Raw genomic sequence first — 18,106 nt, 5'->3', positions numbered from 1 at the left:
GTCCGTCTTCTGTGACCGACCGTCTTTGAGATATCTCCCTAGCGTGGTATTCATTACTACAGTGTCTACTACTTCAGAGAACTTTGAATGCACATAATCGTTCCTCATTTCCTTGTAGGTTGATTTTTTTATTAAGATTCTCTTAAAGTTGTGCTGAGACTCGATACTGATGAGAATAATCCTATCGCCGAACTTTTCACAGTAATTTACGCTTTGTCCTAATTTTCAATTTTTATCGAATGCTATCTTCGTTACAGCATTTCTGATGCTGTTAGTATCATCCTACATTCCTATATTCCTATTACATGCGTATTACACTTTCCATTTTCCTTTCCAGGTCGTCTAGTTCCCCTACCTCTTTCAGATATCTGGATTACACATTCCTACTTCTAGAACGTTATCGTTTCGTTGTTTTACAGTCATTTTCTCACGGTCGTGTGCCACTTGGCAACCTCTTATCGAAGATACGGATGAGGAAATAACCGGTACTCTTTTGCTTATGGAGCGATATGATACTTTTTTAGCTTTTGATCATATTATCTGCCTTTTTAATGCAGTTGTTTCATTGCCTTCTGCAGTCACATGCTGTCGACCGTATCTCCTTCCTCTGTCTCTGGAAGCAGTTTCCCGCCCAAAAGGAAAAATGTCGCTCTTCTACCCTCTTTTAACGATAATGTTGGAAGAAAGAAGGTAACTCCTTACACTGTAATTCTCTAGACGCTATAAATAACGAATTTTATTGAAAATATAATCATTGGGTGCAAAGTATTTGCGATGAGCCAAGTATCACTGTAGGAGCCATTTGACGCGCTCTGTATTTCCTAGATTGTTTCAACGGTAAGACAAGTGATTACCACAAACGGTCCAGATCAGCACCATAGAAGAAGTAATGCTTGTTCCGTTCAATGAATAGACGCCAATAATTACTCGATAAGCTGCTTGTAAAATGAATGTTTCACACAGAGAAAATACGAACTGAAACTCCTGCTGACTTTGGTTCTTGCATCGTGTTCAGCCACTGGATGTTGCAGCGCTGCCTGTTCGATCCACACTTTTCCCTACGTGTACTTTTCTCGGATGTAGTTTCACAATGGACGGGCCGCTAATGGTCTCTAAGTAGCTGTTGCGAAGAACTATTCACACGGATTTACCGTGAACTCATCAGCAGGCAGAGTCAGTGACTTGTTAATAGGGCCCTTTCTGGTTCCTTTCTGCATTTCTTCACCACTGCACACTATTTTTGAGACACTGAATTCTCAATTGTTGGATAATATCTCGCTTGTCCTCACGAATGTATGTAGATCCATCGTAAAGGAGTATTTAAACTCAGTTTGCACGTTGTAGACACATGCTTCAGACCTTCCCTGGGAGCGGCCATCATTAGTGCCCTGCTGGTACATCTGATCTTGATGATTTCTTTTCGAAGAGTTACGCGAAACGTCTTTTGCACGATACATCTGTCGAGTGTGAAGTCGACGTTCTTGCAAGACTTCTTGCTGGTCGTATCATTGTTAGAACAAACCGAAATTTGTAGAAACTGTTACCAAAGAGCTGTCTTGGAAGGTCTCACGCCTGCAAAGAAATTGATGGACGACACTTTCGGCAACTGTTGTGAATATAGCACCTCGTGCGAGCAATGCTGATAAATATATTTAACACAGGACCGCATCTACTTCTATTGTCAACAACCTTTGTACATCAATAGTAAATTTGAATCTTTATGGCTTTTGCTTGCAGCTTTCTCCTCAGACGTTCCCCGACCACGACTCTATATCTGAAAATGATATGTTTGATTAGCAGCAGTGTAAGTTTCTTCCATCATCGCGCCAGCTGGTCGGATACGGGATAATGCCTACCCAACACTGTTGGCAAACTATGTACACCAGCCACTGAGAAATCTACTGTCTATAACCATTGCACCAACACAAAAACGAGATTCGTGAAGGAACATGTTACTTTGGCACTCTACCATCGAATTGTGGCGTTAAAACGTTGACCGTTATTGTACCATCATTATGGGACAGGCCTCAGGCTCGTACTGTAACCTTAAACGGACGTACTCAGTGCATGGTGTCTGGTATTAATACTGGGAGCACGACATCATTCCACGTGGTGTCTGATTGTGGACTGTGTCATTACTACCTATTGTACACAGCTTGGAACAGTCACTTCCCTTCCTAAATATTTACATGTCACATTTAGAGTTTTGCGGATCTTTTATCACGCAGGAATTATAAATTACCTACCATATTCTAAAGGGTGACGGGCCGCGGTAACTTAGCACCGAGCTGCTTTGGTTCTTGGTCAGTTCCGTCTTACCGCTACTGGAGAAGGAACGACGTGATCAGCGACAAATGTTCATTCCGTATGGATGTAAACCTCAACTCGGCGTAGAGGTGTCTTGATGACCGGCTCTAGGATTGATAAGCTCATTTGTCTGAGAAACATGACGCCCGAGTTTCAGTACAAACTTGATTCGCCTTCGCTGTTCGGTCAGTGGGTATACGGACAGAGTGGAACAGCGGACGCATATAGAATTGTTTGGTGAATACATTGTTTGGTCCCTTGGCGTGCTTATGTTCAGTAGTTACGCAAACACACTTCGAAGAGATGTGTACCAGTAGCGGCGTTACTGGGCTCATTTGCCGAGGTGCAGCTGGAACAATTGCCTTTTGACGATTATGTGTTTAATGTGTCTGCCACATGTGTACAGTGCATGGGCAAGCTCATGTTTCCTAGGCTTGTTTCTTGAGCCCACTGAACTGGTCTGTTTCAAAAAATGGTTCAAATGGCTCTGAGCACTATGGGACTTAGCTTCTAAGGTCAACAGTCCCCTAGAACTTAGAACTAGTTAAACCTAACTAACCTAAGGACATCACACACACCCATCCCGGGGCAGGATTCGAACCTGCGACCGTAGCGGTCGCACGGTTCCAGGAACTGGTCTGTATTGACCATATTTATGTGTGCTGGGCGAGGTGAACTGATTTTGTTAAGCATGAGCCTGCTGAGTCTTTCGGGCTCCAAGCCGTTGATACCTTTTTTTAAAAATCTGCTGTTGATTTGCTTAAATATTGTTTAAACTGGAAAATTATTTTGAGAGTAAATTTATTTTGCCCAATAATTGCCATTTTTAAAATTTTTTGGTGAAATAGGTGATTTGCTTGGAGTTTATGATTGTTGAAAAGACATTCTTGAATGTGTAGAACGGGGTTTGTTCGAAGTTCAGTATTTTAAACATACCTGTTCATTCAATAGCTAGGGTTTCATTTTCTTAATCATACTTCTAAGTTGTATGGCGTACAGTCATTAGTTGTGACGGTTCACTGGTTCATCTGGGACGATTCTTAGACGTCCTTGAATGTTGCTTCGCATCAATACGTCTAACGTATATTTTTTTTCTGTCTTTGGTTTGTTTGTCTGAGATAGATTGAACCAGGTGTAGCGTAGGCTACAACTAATTAAATTTCCCCTTTAGTTATCTCCTGTAATTATGCTGTTAATATTGTTATGTTTTTAAATTGTTACTCATTTGCTTGGCTACTGTTACAATAGAGAAGTCGTTTGCTAAAATATTAATAATCACTAACGAGTAAAATCAATCTTCCGATTTGTTAAAAAATATTTGAACTATAAGAGTACTTGATTTTGCTGCCGTTAGCAAGCATTTAGCACTAAAAAGCAAAGTGGAATATCTGAATTTTATGTTAATCAGTTGTAACTGATGTTTTCCAGGTAAATGTCCTTTTGTGGTGCAAATGTCTAGTTTTACCTCCCAGCCATCGCCACTCCCAGCTCTCCGCTAGCTGCCCCATTTAAAGTGGCTTTCGGGCTAAAGCTCGAAGCGTTTCCGAAACGGTTAAATTTATAAACTATTCGCGTGCTGCAGTTGTTAATGTATACCATGCATGGCTAAGTGGCGCTAGCAAAACCAGCACCTGGGCAAGTGTGGTGCAACGTGGGCCATAGATGACAGGCGTGAACGAATGCTGTGGTAATGCGTACGGGCGAACAGACGTGCAACTGCTGACCAATTGTCCGTCCAGATGAACCAAGGGGCTACCAACAGTTTCTCCTGAACGATCGTTCAGCGAACGTGCTGCATACGGACCTCCGCAGCAGGTATCTGGTTGGTTCGTACACCCACGCTGTCTGCTGTTCTTCGGCAGGAAGGCTGTAAGTTGCACGACAGTATCCTAAATGGACTTTCACTGAGTGGCGACAGGTGGCTTTCTCAGATGAACCATGCTTTATGCTCCAAAGGGCAGATGGACTTTAACGTGTTCGACGTGAAACCTTTAAAAGCAGACACCCTCAACAATTGTCGGAAGTATCCAGGACGGAGGGCTTCCCCTGAATGATCTCGTCATTCTGGGAGGCGCAATGGTTGAACACAATTATGCAGCTATCCTTAGGGACCACGTCCACCTCTACAAGGAGGAATTGGTTCTCCTCGGCACGATGACATCGCCAGTAGGACAATGTGGCGAGTCACACACCTCGCAGTGCACCTGCGTGGTTCGAAGGCACCAGGATGGGTTTACCGTACTTCCCTGGGCGCCGAGCTCCCCGGATTTAAATCTAATCGAGGCAATGTGGGGCCACCCGGATCGGGCTGCACGCGCCGTGGATCCCCAACCGAGAAACCAAGAGCAGATGGCCACGGCAATGGAATCGGTATGGCTCCACATCACTGTCGATACTTTCCAGAACTTCATTTACTCTCTTCTTTCACGTCCTTGCACAAAAAGGTGGTTATTCAGGCTTTTGACAGGTGGTCACAATGTATATTCATATATTACCAGAAATTCTAATCCTTTGGAGTCCACTTCTATTGCAATTTGCTATTCATAAACCACGTAATTAATTTTTCCAGTTCTCCTCATCCTCCTTGTGTTTGATGACATAGTGGTTGTATATAATTTCCATTTCAAGGGGTAGTATGGTGTAGCATCGGTACACGTCTAAAACACTGAAGTATACGATGTTTGTACCGGTCACCTCGTGAATCTTATACATATGAACACCGGTAAGTGTGTTCGCGTAGTCCACACAAACAAACTACAAAATATAGTGAGCCGAATTAGACATCGTAAATATGTCTTTCGAGAAAGCAAACCACTGTATTACAAACGTGAGAGATGAAGTGAATTACGGGAAAATACATTACATGACATTTGAACAGTGTTTTGATTGGAATAAAGGCCCCGTAGATATGAAAGTAGCACTGTATGTACCAAGCAACTGTTAAAAGGATGTGTACACAGCGTGTACAAATGATTGATTTGTGGGATAGTATTGTAATCTCTGTGGCACTGTGTACGAATAACTCCTATTTTGGTCCATACTATCTCCTCTCACAATATGCAATGCATAGATCTTGCAGTAAAAGAGGTCCAGTGTCAGATGTATCAGAACGATTTTCGCTTATAATTTTCTACTCGGCCATTTCCGGACCAGGGTTAAATTGATGCATTTACCCTTCTCCAACATCCTTGAAAGTATGTAACATCATTCCGGAATCACTATGTACATGGATACAGAACGTGAGTACCACAATGATAGTACGTGACGCCGTGAACGGCCAACGTTTACTCTCCTGCGCGACTATGAGTAATGTTCTAATGTATAAATACTTGTTTTGTAAATAAAACTGCCTTTTCCTGCTGGTAGTTACTTTATTTATCCCATACGCATTTCGCCTTCTCTTGTTCTAAGGCATCATCAGTGGAATTTATAACGATACAGTTTTGTTAGTTATAGATCCCACTGATGATGTCTTAGAAGAAGAGTAGTCGAAACGCGTGTTGGATAAATAAAGTAACTAGCACCATGAAAAGGAGCTTTATTTACAAAACAAGTATTTATGGGCTTGCTGCGGAGAATGGCTACACAGACAAACTTGTTAATGTACTAATGTATTTTGTCACCTGAAAATGTGTGGAAATGGTATAAAATTTATAGACAAATATCTACCTCTGAGTTTAGGTATAGTAAATGTGGCTTTACAGACAAAACATATATATATGCAGTAAGTGGTCAAGTAGTTTGTGAATTTTAGAGCGAAAGAACATAGGTGACATGTTCCAGCGTTGTGACGAGTACTAGCCAGTTTGGTACAGAAATAAGAGAACGTCGGTGACGCTACCATTTCGTAAGGACCCATTCGCTCATTCCTAAACTATGGCGTCCCGGTACCACACAGCCGTTAATTCTGGGTCATTTGGCCTATTGCAGCGTCGTTTGCCAAATTACAGACGGCAGAGTGCTCGAGATGACTCATGAGGAATGAGATCGAAACGCTCCCGTAATGGGGCTGAATTAATTCAGACCGCATGACACAGGCGCGACTTTTACCTCTCTTTTGCTAACCGCAGGCTCTGACTTCATGTGGGACACCCATTTGCATATGACGTCACTGGAACTACTCACTCCTTTCCACATTTTTCTTAACTGTAATTCTTTACTCATTTCCTGTTTGCATTCATAAACCGGATATGATATTTTTGACTGTTTTTAACTCACTCGCCGTTCTGCAGCGATAGAGTTTCGATTCTTGTTCTTAATCGGTAGTGAGTGCTGGTGTTCTGTGCACAAAATAATAAGTTAATTTTGTCGCAACATTAAAATTACTCAATTTCGCCATTGATGATGTTGTTATTAAACAGAGGTATATTAATTTCGTTGCAGCAGATATTAGAAATCGGAAGTTAATGGGCTGTATTTATGAACGGTGCCAGAGATCGTTTGGAGTTAAGAACTGTGATTAGAAGCGGACGAGAACTCTGGCTGTATAGCTTCCAATAAAATAACAAGATCCCATAGAATTATTGACGTAATTACGAAACGAACTAGATAATTTGTGGATCACATGCAGCCATTTACTGCATCAGCTGCAATTACGATGAGCAAAATTATTAACACGTGAGACAACGCAAAGGAGAAAAGAAAGATACTGTGATGCACTACCTACCGAAGAGATTTCCTGAGTTAATAGGATAACACAGAATATAATTAAATAATTACATTGTGAGAAATGATGACAAATTAACTAAGAAAGAGAAGAGGGGGGGGGGCAGTGCTTGGCGACAATAAGCAGATTCAAATGAATAAAATGGATATCGATTCCAGTAGTTGTACAGGGTTGGAGGAGCTTGCAGAGGATGAGCTAAGTTGGACAGCTCCATCAAACAACTCTTCAGAGGGAAGACCTCAAGAATAAGAACATCGTCTGTTTTATATTGTATGTAATTCAAGAAATGAACCATTTTACACTCTGTTTAGAAAATATTACTCAATATCATTAATTCGTGAACTTCAAATGACAGTGACACGGTGTTTTACTGCCATAAATGATCATATCTCCCCCTTATCTCTTTATATATACCATGAAAGAGATTTTTCTGATTTTTTGGTTGTTTTTAATGTGTATCCTAGGTTTGAGAATTTTTTTAAATTAACGTTTAGGACCCTGCCGTGTACTAAATTGTTCTGTAAGTCTTTCTGACCTCCCTGTCAAGGAAGTATGCTTACCTTCCTTAATTGTGCTAAATCTTAAGATATTTGTGTGGATAAAGATTGGTGGTTTGTTGATTAGCAACAGCTGTCTGCAGTGTTAAGCTTTCCTTCTAATTTTCTCATGTTTCATTTTGTCCTTTTCACGCTTGTGATTGTCCGCCTGTATCAGCCGTCCGTGGGCTGTTTTCATTTCCTACTATTAAGTAACAAGGTTAGGGCGATATGAATTAAACTGCAAGTTGGGGATAAACCTTGTATTAATTTGTGTGAAAACTGTTTTAATAAAGTAACGCGCCGTAATTTAACTCGCTGGGGAAAGAAGTACATACCCGTAGCAGGGTGCGTAGGAACGGCAGCATGACAGAGGGTCTAAGGGCACGGAGCCTTAGAATAAAATTACTGCAGTAATGTTATTCTCAAACGTTCACGTCCCTTGGACGTTGTTCTCGCAGATGTTTGCTATGATAGGTTTGCATCTGCATACACTTAAAGAGGGTGACAGCGTAAGGGAGAGTTGCCTATATTGTACCGGCTCGTAATTTATAGCACTGCCATATTTAATTCTTATCTCTTGTGCTGTCTACATCTACATCTACATCTACATTTATACTCCGCAAGCCACCCAACGGTGTGTGGCGGAGGGCACTTTACGTGCCACTGTCATTACCTCCCATTCCTGTTCCAGTCGCGTATGGTTCGCGGGAAGAACGACTGTCTGAAAGCCTCCGTGCGCGCTCTAATCTCTCTAATTTTACATTCGTGATCTCCTCGGGAGGTGTAAGTAGGGGGAAGCAATATATTCGATACCTCATCCAGAAACGCACCCTCTCGAAACCTGGCGAACAAGCTACACCGCGATGCAGAGCGCCTCTCTTGCTGAGTCTGCCACTTGAGTTTGTTAAGCATCTCGGTAACGCTATCACGGTTACCAAATAACCCTGTGACGAAACGCGCCACTCTTTTTTGGATCTTCTCTATCTCCTCCGTCAACCCGATCTGGTACGGATCCCACACTGATGAGCAATACTCAAGTATAGGTCGAACGAGTGTTTTGTAAGCCACCTCGTTTGTTGATGGACTACATTTTCTAAGGATTCTCCCAATGAATCTCAACCTGGTACCCGCCTTACCAACAATTAATTTTATATGATCATTCCACTTCAAATCGTTCCGCACGCATACTCCCAGATATTTTACAGAAGTAACTGCTACCAGTGTTTTTTCCGCTATCATATAATCATACAATAAAGGATCCTTCTTTCTATGTATTCCCAATACATTACATTTGTCTATGTTAAGGGTCAGTTGCCACTCCCTGCACCAAGTGCCTATCCGCTGCAGATCTTCCTGATCTTCCTATCCGGCATTCTGTAAGGGCAGCGTGAAATCTGTACTTCTTGGAGTATAATTGTTAGTTTTGAGTTCTGTATGTTGAGGAACAGACCGTCTGAAGACAGTGTCCATTTTGTTGTACAAGGGTGTGCTAAAAAGTAATGCTTTCGGAGTGATATGAAAACGTCCGCCTGCTTAACTTGGTGGTAACGAGCTCGTCTCCCTTGCAAGCGGGCCCGGGTTCGGTTCCCGGCCGGGTTGGAGATATTTCTCCACTCGGGGACTGGGTGCTGCGTTGTCCTCATCATCATTTCATCCTCATGCCGGCGCGCAAGGCGCCCAGTGTGGCGGCCGAACTTCCCCGAACAGGGGCCTCCTGGCCAACGATGCCATACGCTCCATTATACTCGTATGTGAAAACTCTTAAGGCCTTAAAATAAAACAAACTTTCTTAACGATAAACATCTTTCTTTTCATGTCTAAATATTTGTTCCTCAATATAGTCACCCTGGAGACGAACACGTTTCTCCCAAACAGCGACCAGTTTGTTGATACGTTTCTCCCAATGAGCGGCCAGTTTGTTGATACGTTTCTCCCAGTGAGCGACCAGTTTGTTGATGCCGTCACTGTAGAATCTTTATTTACAGAAGCACAACCTAACCTCTGCTTGCACCGTTTCTTCGCTTTAAGAGTTAAGTCCTCTAAGGTGTTCTTTAATTTATGGAAAGAGAAGAAAATCAGATGGTACAAATCGGGACTGTATGGAGGATGTAATTCTCTAGCCTTTCCCAGTGATCGGTTGACATATTGAGCTGTTGGGTATTCTGCCGGATATCAGCATGTCGCACTTTGTGAGAAATGTGTTCATCACTAGGGTGACTATATTGAGTAAAAATACGTAGACGTGAAGAATAAGCAACAGGACGATAGGACATCTGCTAAGGCATCAGGGAATGACTTCCTTGGTACTAGAGGGAGCTGAAGAGGGTAAAGATTGTGGAGGAATACAGAGATTGGAACGCATCCAACAAATAGACTACTGGCCATTAAAATTGCTACACCATGAAGAAATGCAGATGATAAACGGGTATTCATTGGAAAAATATATTATACTAGAACTGACATGTGATTACATTTTCACGCGATTTGGGTGCATAGATCCTGAGAAATCAGTACCCAGAACAACCACCTCTGGCCGTAATAACGGCCTTGATACGCCTGGGCATTGAGTCAAACAGAGCTTGGATGGCGTGTACGGGTACAGCTGCCCATGCAGCTTCAACACGATACCACAGTTCATCAAGAGTAGTTACTGGCGTTTTGTGACGAGCCAGTTGCTCGGCCACCATTAACCAGACGTTTTCAATTTGTGAGAGATCTGGAGAATGTGCTGGCCAGGGCAGCAGTCGAACATTTTCTGTATCCAGAAAGGCCCGTACAGGACCTGCAACATGCGGGCGTGCATTATCCTGCTGAAATGTAGGGTTTCACAGGGATCGAATGAAGGATAGAGGCACGGGTGGTAACACCTCTGAAAGGTAACGTCCACTGTTCAAAGTGCCGTCAATGCGAACAAGAGGTGACCGAGACGTGTAACCAATGGGCCCCACACCATCGCGCCGGGTGATACGCCAGTATGGCGATGAAATACACGCTTCCAATGTGCGTTCACCGCGATGTCGCCAAACACGGATGCTGTAAACAGAACTTGGATTCATCCGAAAAAATGACGTTTTGCCATTCGTGCACCCAGGTTCATAGTCGAGTGAACCATCGCAGGTGCTCCTGTCTGTGAAGCAGCGTCAAGAGTAATCGCAGCCATTGTCTCCGAGCTGCAGACGTCGTCTAATTGTTTGTCTTGCAAACGTCCCCATCTGTTGACACAGGGATCTAGACGTGGCTGCACGATTCGTTACAGCCGTGCGGATAAGATGCCTGTCATCTCGACTGTTAGTGATACGAGGCCGTTGGGATCCAGCACGGTGTTCCGTATTACCCTCCTGAACCCACCGATTCCATATTCTGCTAACAGTCATTGGATATCGACCGACGCGAGCAGGAAATGTCGCGATACGATAAACCGCAATCGCGATAGGCTACAATCCGACCTTTATCAAAGTCGGAAACCTGATGGTACGCATTTCTCCTCCTTACACGAGGTATCATAACAACTTTTCACCAGGCAACGCCGGTCACCTGCTGTTTGTGTATGAGAAATCGGTTGGAAACTTTCCTCATGTCAGGACGTTGTAGGTGTCGCCACCGGCGCCAACCTTGTGTGAATGCTCTGAAAAGCTAATAATTTGCATATCACAGCATCTTCTTCCTGTCGGTGAAATTTCGCGTCTGTAGCACGTCATCTTCGTGGTGTAGCAATTTTAATGGCCAGTAGTGTAATTGACGTAGGTTGAAAATGCCTCTCTGAGATGAAGAGGCTGGCACAGGATAGGAATTCGTGGCGGCTGTTTCAAACAAATCAGAAGACTGAAGACTCAAAAAAATAAAATAAAATAAAATAAAATAAAATAAATAAATAAAATCAGCGTGGAGGATGGAGGATGACCGACGGCAGTGCACACAAGGCTTTGGAATGTTGCACATGCTGCAGTACTGGTGTGTGGTCCAGCACTGTTATGCTGAAGGAGAGGGTGCTCGCCATGTGGACGTACTCTTCAAACTCGTACTTTCAGATTTCTGAGGCTCTCTCATACACCGAAATAGTTACGTTACACAGTGCCACGCTACACTTTTCTATTCGGAGCCCTCTTACGGCAAGACGGCATGCAGCTTGCGTTAGTAAATTGGGGAAGTCGACCGAGTAGTCTGGATGACATGGAATACCGTAAGAGATATTGAAAACACAATAAAAAATTCGGAGGCATTACTTTTCAACACGCACTCTTAATTTCATCTAATTTTTGTCCACGTGGCGAAGAGAATTACTGTTAGAAGTTTATAGCAACAAAATGTTTTATTTGTGGATGAATATACATGAAATAATCTCAGTTTTCAGACAGTCATGAATCCGTATTCGTTGTGGTTCTTTTGTAGGAAATCGACAAAGAGAAGTTGTAGACGTTGCCCATAACGTACCGCTGTAAGTTTCCGAAATAGTACCAGTACAATTTAAGAAACTTAGTCGTATTACAAGTTAAAAAAAATGCCGTTAGCATTATTAGTGCAACATAATGTTTAGGAATAAGTAGTGAATATTCTAATATGTTATTAATTAAACTATTATTTTGTATTATAATACGGCGACACAAAAGCATTAAGGAATGTGGAGCAAATATGAAAGGTATCCAGAAGTAATGGAATATTTAAATGGGGAGCACAGATTAAATTAATGTGGAATTACATAAATGTGCCTAAGCCCACAGTTAAGAGGCACGCTGAAAATAAAAACAAAAATGCAAAATAAGACACAAAAATATTTGGCCGCTACGAATTGTTTTCAAACGAAATTGAAAAGGAACTGGAAGAGCATATTCTCGCATTTGAAGAGATGATCCTCGATTTAAACATGTCAGAAGTAAGAAAATTGACGTTTGTCATTGTTGAACAAAACGGATTACCCCATAATTTCAAAGCAGAAAAAGCATGGTGGGCAAATCGTGGGATGAAGGTATCCGTTTAAGAAATATCGTCGAATCTGTGGTAAATGATGAAACCTGCAAGCAAAATTTCAAGGCTTAGCCAAGGAGCCTTTAAGCTGACGAGCAGCTCATGGAAAAAATAGCAACCTAACTAAGCGAAGGAGGAGAAATCTAGAACTACAAGGTGCAGCGCTTAAATCCGGACAAATGAAACGTTTTTAAAGCAAATTTATTGAAACAAAATAGAAATGTAAACTAAAATCTTTTTACATATAAGTAGTGGTATATTTCAAGAGTAACGTTACTGGATGTAGCCCCCTTCAGCCGCAATGACCGCTTCCGATCTTGTCCTGAAGCGATCGCACGCATTCTTTAAAACAGCGCTGTCCGTATTCGCGAATGCTGCTTCGATAGAGGTGCGTACAGATGCTGCTACATTAGGGTGCCTCGTCTTATTGGTAACACTTTCGACTACGTTGCAAACATTGTAGTCGAGGGAGTTCAAATCCGGGCTATGCGGGGGGCAGAACTCCTTTGACCAGGACATTCCAGCGTTATCCAAGAGCCAGTTTTGGACTAAATGGCTCGCTTGAGCCGGTGCACCGCCCCGTTGAAAGACATATTGTCCCCCGGAGACCACAGTTACCATCCAGGGTTTCACCACAATCCTCAAAACTTGCAGGTAAACTTCTTTTGCGACAGTTTGTCCCTTTTCAATGAAATGCGGTGGCATGATATCACCCTCATTGGACACAACACCTAGGACGTGAACCCTAGACTTCTCCGAAGCATTATACTCGGCCCCAACATCATAAACGTCGGGCACCCGAAGAATCGAACTATTTCAGTGGGCGAAGGTGCAGCGCTAAGATCTTTCATAATCGCGACTCTTCGGTTGTGCTCTGCACTTTTCCCTAACATCTAGGTCATTTTGAGGGTCTGACTGTTTACTAGATGCCTATGGCTTTCGAGGAAAGAACGTCAGTCACGACTTCCAGCGGAAATACGACATGGCGGGAAATTGAAATTTGTCCGGATTTTAGCGCCGCACCCTCTACAGCTCCATCTCTGAAAAGGAAGTGTTTTGGTACTCCACAGAAACTTATTCGCGAAACGGAGGAAAGATACGGCGAACTGTGCGAGAAAAATCGAATGGAAGAAATGATAAGATGCGTGAAATGCAAATTTTGGATTCATGCAAAGTCTGCTGGAGTGGAGGAAGGCAGGGGGTGGGGGGAGAAGAGAAAAAGTTAAATTATATACCTGCAAATAACGATGTGACAACTAAAATATGCTCGAGTTCGATTCCCGGCGGGGTCAGGGATTTTATATGCCTCGTGATGACTGGGTGTTGTGTGATGTCCTTGGGTTAGTTAGGTTTAAGTAGTTCTAAGTTCTAGGGGACTGATGACCATATATGTTAAGTCCCATAGTGCTCAGAGCCATTTGAACCAACTAAAATATGGAACATTTCCTTAGACTAGTGCATATATCTATGTTCAGGGACATAGTTTATAAGGGCGGTATAATTTCTGCACAAAATTACGAAACCGGATTCCTAATTTGTACCACTTGCAGATATTTAAAAAGTTAATTATTTTGTGTTGACTTTCCTCAGAATTTCCATTCTTTAAATCAGATGCCACTAACAACATCGTAAAGACGAGGTTGGCATTGTTTAAATAATTTATAACTTACAGTTAAGGCTAAAAATAGTACAATTTAGGCAACTCTCCCCCAAATTCATGAAATAGGAGTGCGCACATGAAACTGGCCAGCAGTAGAAATCAGCTGATAGTGGTGTAAATAACAGTGATTCTTTGACAGCCATGTTGGAAAATGGAACTTTACTTTATTCAATTTGTGGCTGTGGCCTCTGAAACGGAAAAAAACCCATCTTATTTTCTTAATTTTAATTTTAATAATTAACAGCCTCAGTTGCACCGTTTACCTAGAATTTACCTAGGTTTCAGTCGGTATAACCCTACCTTCTTCAGAATAACAGTAGCTAGCGTTTGTCCACAGTGGACATCGTCAAGCTAAAACTACAAATCCATAAATTCTAGGTAAACGGTGCAACTGAGGCTGTTAATTATTAAAAGTAAAATTAATATTTACAGAGTTACTGACAGGGCCGCGAAATGTTGAAGATATTTAAGATCTTATGTCCTGTACTGTTATAAATGACAGTGTTAAACGGAAGTAAGTTTATCATTTTCCATATCCACCAGTCTCTATCCGAAACACTGCACGTCACGAGGCACTTGTCGTACTCGGTGGTGGTGGTGATTAGTGTTCAACGTCCCGTCGACAACGAGGTCATTAGAGACGGAGCGCAAGCTCGGGTTACGGAAGGATGTGGAAGGAAATCGGCCGTGCCCTTTCAAAGGAACCATTTCGGCATTTACCTGAAACGATTTAGGGAAATCACGGAAAACCTAAATCAGGATGGCCGGAGACGGGATTGAACCGTCGTCCTCCCGAATGCGAGTCCAGTGTGCTAACCACTGCGCCACCTCGCTCGGTCCGTACTCGGAAAATGTGGCGTCGTGCATTCCGGGCGAAGTACACGCTGTTCGTTATGTTTTACGTACAAAGGGTGTCATCCACCCGTTAAGTGCTAGGTCCTCTCCTCTGTCATGTTGACGTGATCCCCGGCCTTCTCTTCCTCTGATGGAGGGCGCAGCAAGCCGGAACCGCTGGTACTCATCAGCAACTCACGAGCTGAGACCCATAGTACACCCTGGGAAAGTCATGATTCCTGAGCCAGCCGTTGCGACCGAGAGGTTCTAGGCGCTTCAGTCCGGAACCGCACTGCTGCTACGGTCGCAGGTTGGAATCGTGCCTCGGGCATGGATGTGTGTGATGTTCTTAGGTTGGTTAGGTTTAAGTAGTTCTAAGTCTAGGGGACTGATGAACTCAGATGTTTAAGTCCCATAGTGCTCAGAGCTATTTTTTTCATGCTTCCTGTGCGAAGTGCTGACGTCACTCATAGTTGGTTTGCTCTGTCTGGTTTGATGTTGGATCTACAGTAATGCAGCCCTGTTAGACATTACATTCCAATTTCTCAGCCAGCTTCCACGCTAAACTTACTAAAGTAATAATGAAAGCGCGCTTTATGTCACCGCGTTTGGCCGGCCGACAATGAGAACGCTTACTACTTACTTCTACAGTACAGTTATATTGTCAGTGAACGCACGTTACACTTGTACGAGTGACTGCACAATAGAGTGACAACTCTTGGGTGTGATGTTACCAGTGAATTGAACGGTTTTAAGCAACTGTCGACATAGGCAGCTTTAGAAGGGTTGAAATGTCCGTGATGGATTAGATACTTATGTGTCAGTCAGTGACAGGTCCACCATGGAAGTCAGTGAGCCCTCCTGATAGACGCATTCTGCTGCTACTGGTTCTTGTCAACAAAATAGTCGCTACCTCGTTTAATACTGGCGGGTCCGACTCTCGCGACATTTACTGGTTGACATCCAACGGTCATTTCCGCATTGCATGGGATTCGTTTGGTGAATATCACTGTAATAACTTTCTTAACTGTGTGCCCTTGTGACATGTGTCCTCTCAATCTGTTGCTTCCAATCTTCAATATCACTCACTCAATGAACATACTGTGATAAATAAGGACTCCTGAAACTGAACAATTTATATTTAACACTTGCTTTAATATATCTTGATTTCATTAAAATGTCCCTACACTGATCTGAAGTTCACTCAGAGTACACTCTCACTCACGCTATTCACTTTTCCATTGAAGTTATCTATTGCCCATGACGAGTCAGTTGGATCGTCGTAAAGATAAACAATAATGTTTCAAATCACAAAATATTGACAAATCTACTTCGAGACCCCATTCGCTTCAACGGAACCACGCCCTGACTCGTTTTCACGAGGCGATCTCTCACACTAGCTGCCTATACGCATGTCTGTGGGCGCCAAAAGCTCACCCCACTCCCTAGCTGATGGGGCATACTCATGCCACCTGTTCTCTTGGATCCAATATTTATAGGTGAGAGTTAGGTTCAATACATCGCAGTATCGATAACTGTTCCCTTAGAAGGAGTAATTGGCGTACGATTTGCCCAGTAGGATACTCATGTACTAATGTTATCGACACCACGTCTATCCAAACTCCCACTCGATAAGGGTGACAATGAAGATTATTGCTTCATATCTTCTGGTGGCGTGTAGATCACGCACAGAGTGACAGTTACTGAACTATATGAAGTCATCGTAACTTCTGAACTGTTTGCGTCAGGACGTTCAATCCACATGGTTGGCCGCTGGCCATGATGGGAATTAGTATGGTGTGGTTTACCGACGAAGCCCACTTTCACTTGGATGGGAATTAGTATGGTTTGGTTTAGCAACGAAGCCCACTTTCACTTGGATGTATTCGTCAATAAGCAAAATTGGCGCATATATAGAGGACTGAAATGGTTCAAACGGCTGTGAGCACTATGGGAAAACTTCTGACGTCATCAGTCCCCTAGAACTTAGAACTACTTAAACCTAACTACCCTAAGGACATCACACATATCCATGCCCGAGGCAGGATTCGAACCTGCGACCGTAGCGGTCGCGCGGTTCCAGACTGAAGCGCCTAGAACCGCTCGGCCACTCCGGCCGGCTAGAGGACTGAGAAACCGCATTTCGCAGTCGAGAAGTCTCTTCACCCTCAACGGGTCGTGCAATGTCCAGTCATGGAAGAATCGGTACGATATTCCTTGATGGCTCGGTGAAGGTTTTGGAAGATGATTTCATCCCCATTGTCCAAAGTGACCCTGATTTCGACAAGATGTGGTTCATGCAAGACGGAGCTCTAGCCAATCGAAGCAGGAGAGTATTTGATGCCCTGCAGGAGCACTCTGGGGACCGGACTGTAGCTCTGGGGTACCCAGAGGCCTTGGCATGGGCCTCGATTGGCCGCCATATCTCTGGATCTGAAAGCATGCGACTCCTTTTTGTGGGGCTGTATTAAAGACAAGGTGTACAGCAATAACCGCTGAGCTGGAAACAGCCGTTCACGAGGGTTGGTTGGTTGTTTCGGGGAACGAGACCAGACAGCGAGGTCATCGGTCTCATCGGATTAGGGAAGGACGGGGAAGGAAGTCGGCCGTGCCCTTTGAAAGGAACCATCCCGGCATTTGCCTGGAGCGATTTAGGGAAATCACGGAAAACCTAAATCAGGATGGCCGGTCTCGGGATTGAACCGTCGTCCTCCCGAATGCGAGTCCAGTGTCTAACCACTGCGCCACCTCGCTCCGTTCACGAGGGCATCGACAGTATCCATGTTCCGTCAGTTCAGCGGGTCGTGCAGAATTTCGCTAGTCGTCTGCGCCACATCATCGCCAATGATGGCAGGCATATCGATCATGTCATAACATAAATCTGAATATCTGTAGCGGCGTTTTCATGTTGAATAAAGCGTGTGCATGCTGTAGTTTGTGACTAATTTACGTTTTTTAAATGTGATTCAATGATTGTCACCTTGTATCTTACCTGCAAAAGTAATTTAAAAGCTTTTTCAGCATTGCTGAGCTTTGTATCGTACAATGTAGAAATGTGAACTCGCTGAAGCGTGAGTATAAACGCATGCCGCGGTGAAAGATGGAACCTGGCGTGCTCAGTCGCTTGTCGGAGCGTTC

The 18,106-nt window shown here is 43.4% G+C and overlaps 1 long non-coding RNA gene across 1 annotated transcript in view; it reads left to right on the top strand.

The window, feature by feature from the left end:
- The window catches only part of LOC126187341 (uncharacterized), a 654,391-nt gene extending 636,742 nt beyond the window's left edge, over nucleotides 1–17,649 (top strand). The window contains exon 3 of the long non-coding RNA XR_007537713.1: nucleotides 17,530–17,649. This is a non-coding gene — a long non-coding RNA (uncharacterized LOC126187341). The remainder of the gene's footprint in view (nucleotides 1–17,529) is intronic.
- The last annotated feature ends 457 nt before the right edge of the window (nucleotides 17,650–18,106 follow it).

Source organism: Schistocerca cancellata, chromosome 5 (genome assembly GCF_023864275.1).
Source record: "Schistocerca cancellata isolate TAMUIC-IGC-003103 chromosome 5, iqSchCanc2.1, whole genome shotgun sequence".
Taxonomy (NCBI): Eukaryota; Metazoa; Arthropoda; class Insecta; order Orthoptera; family Acrididae; genus Schistocerca; species Schistocerca cancellata.
Note: the sequence above shows the minus strand (reverse complement) of the source record. Positions and strands in the feature narration are given on the sequence as shown.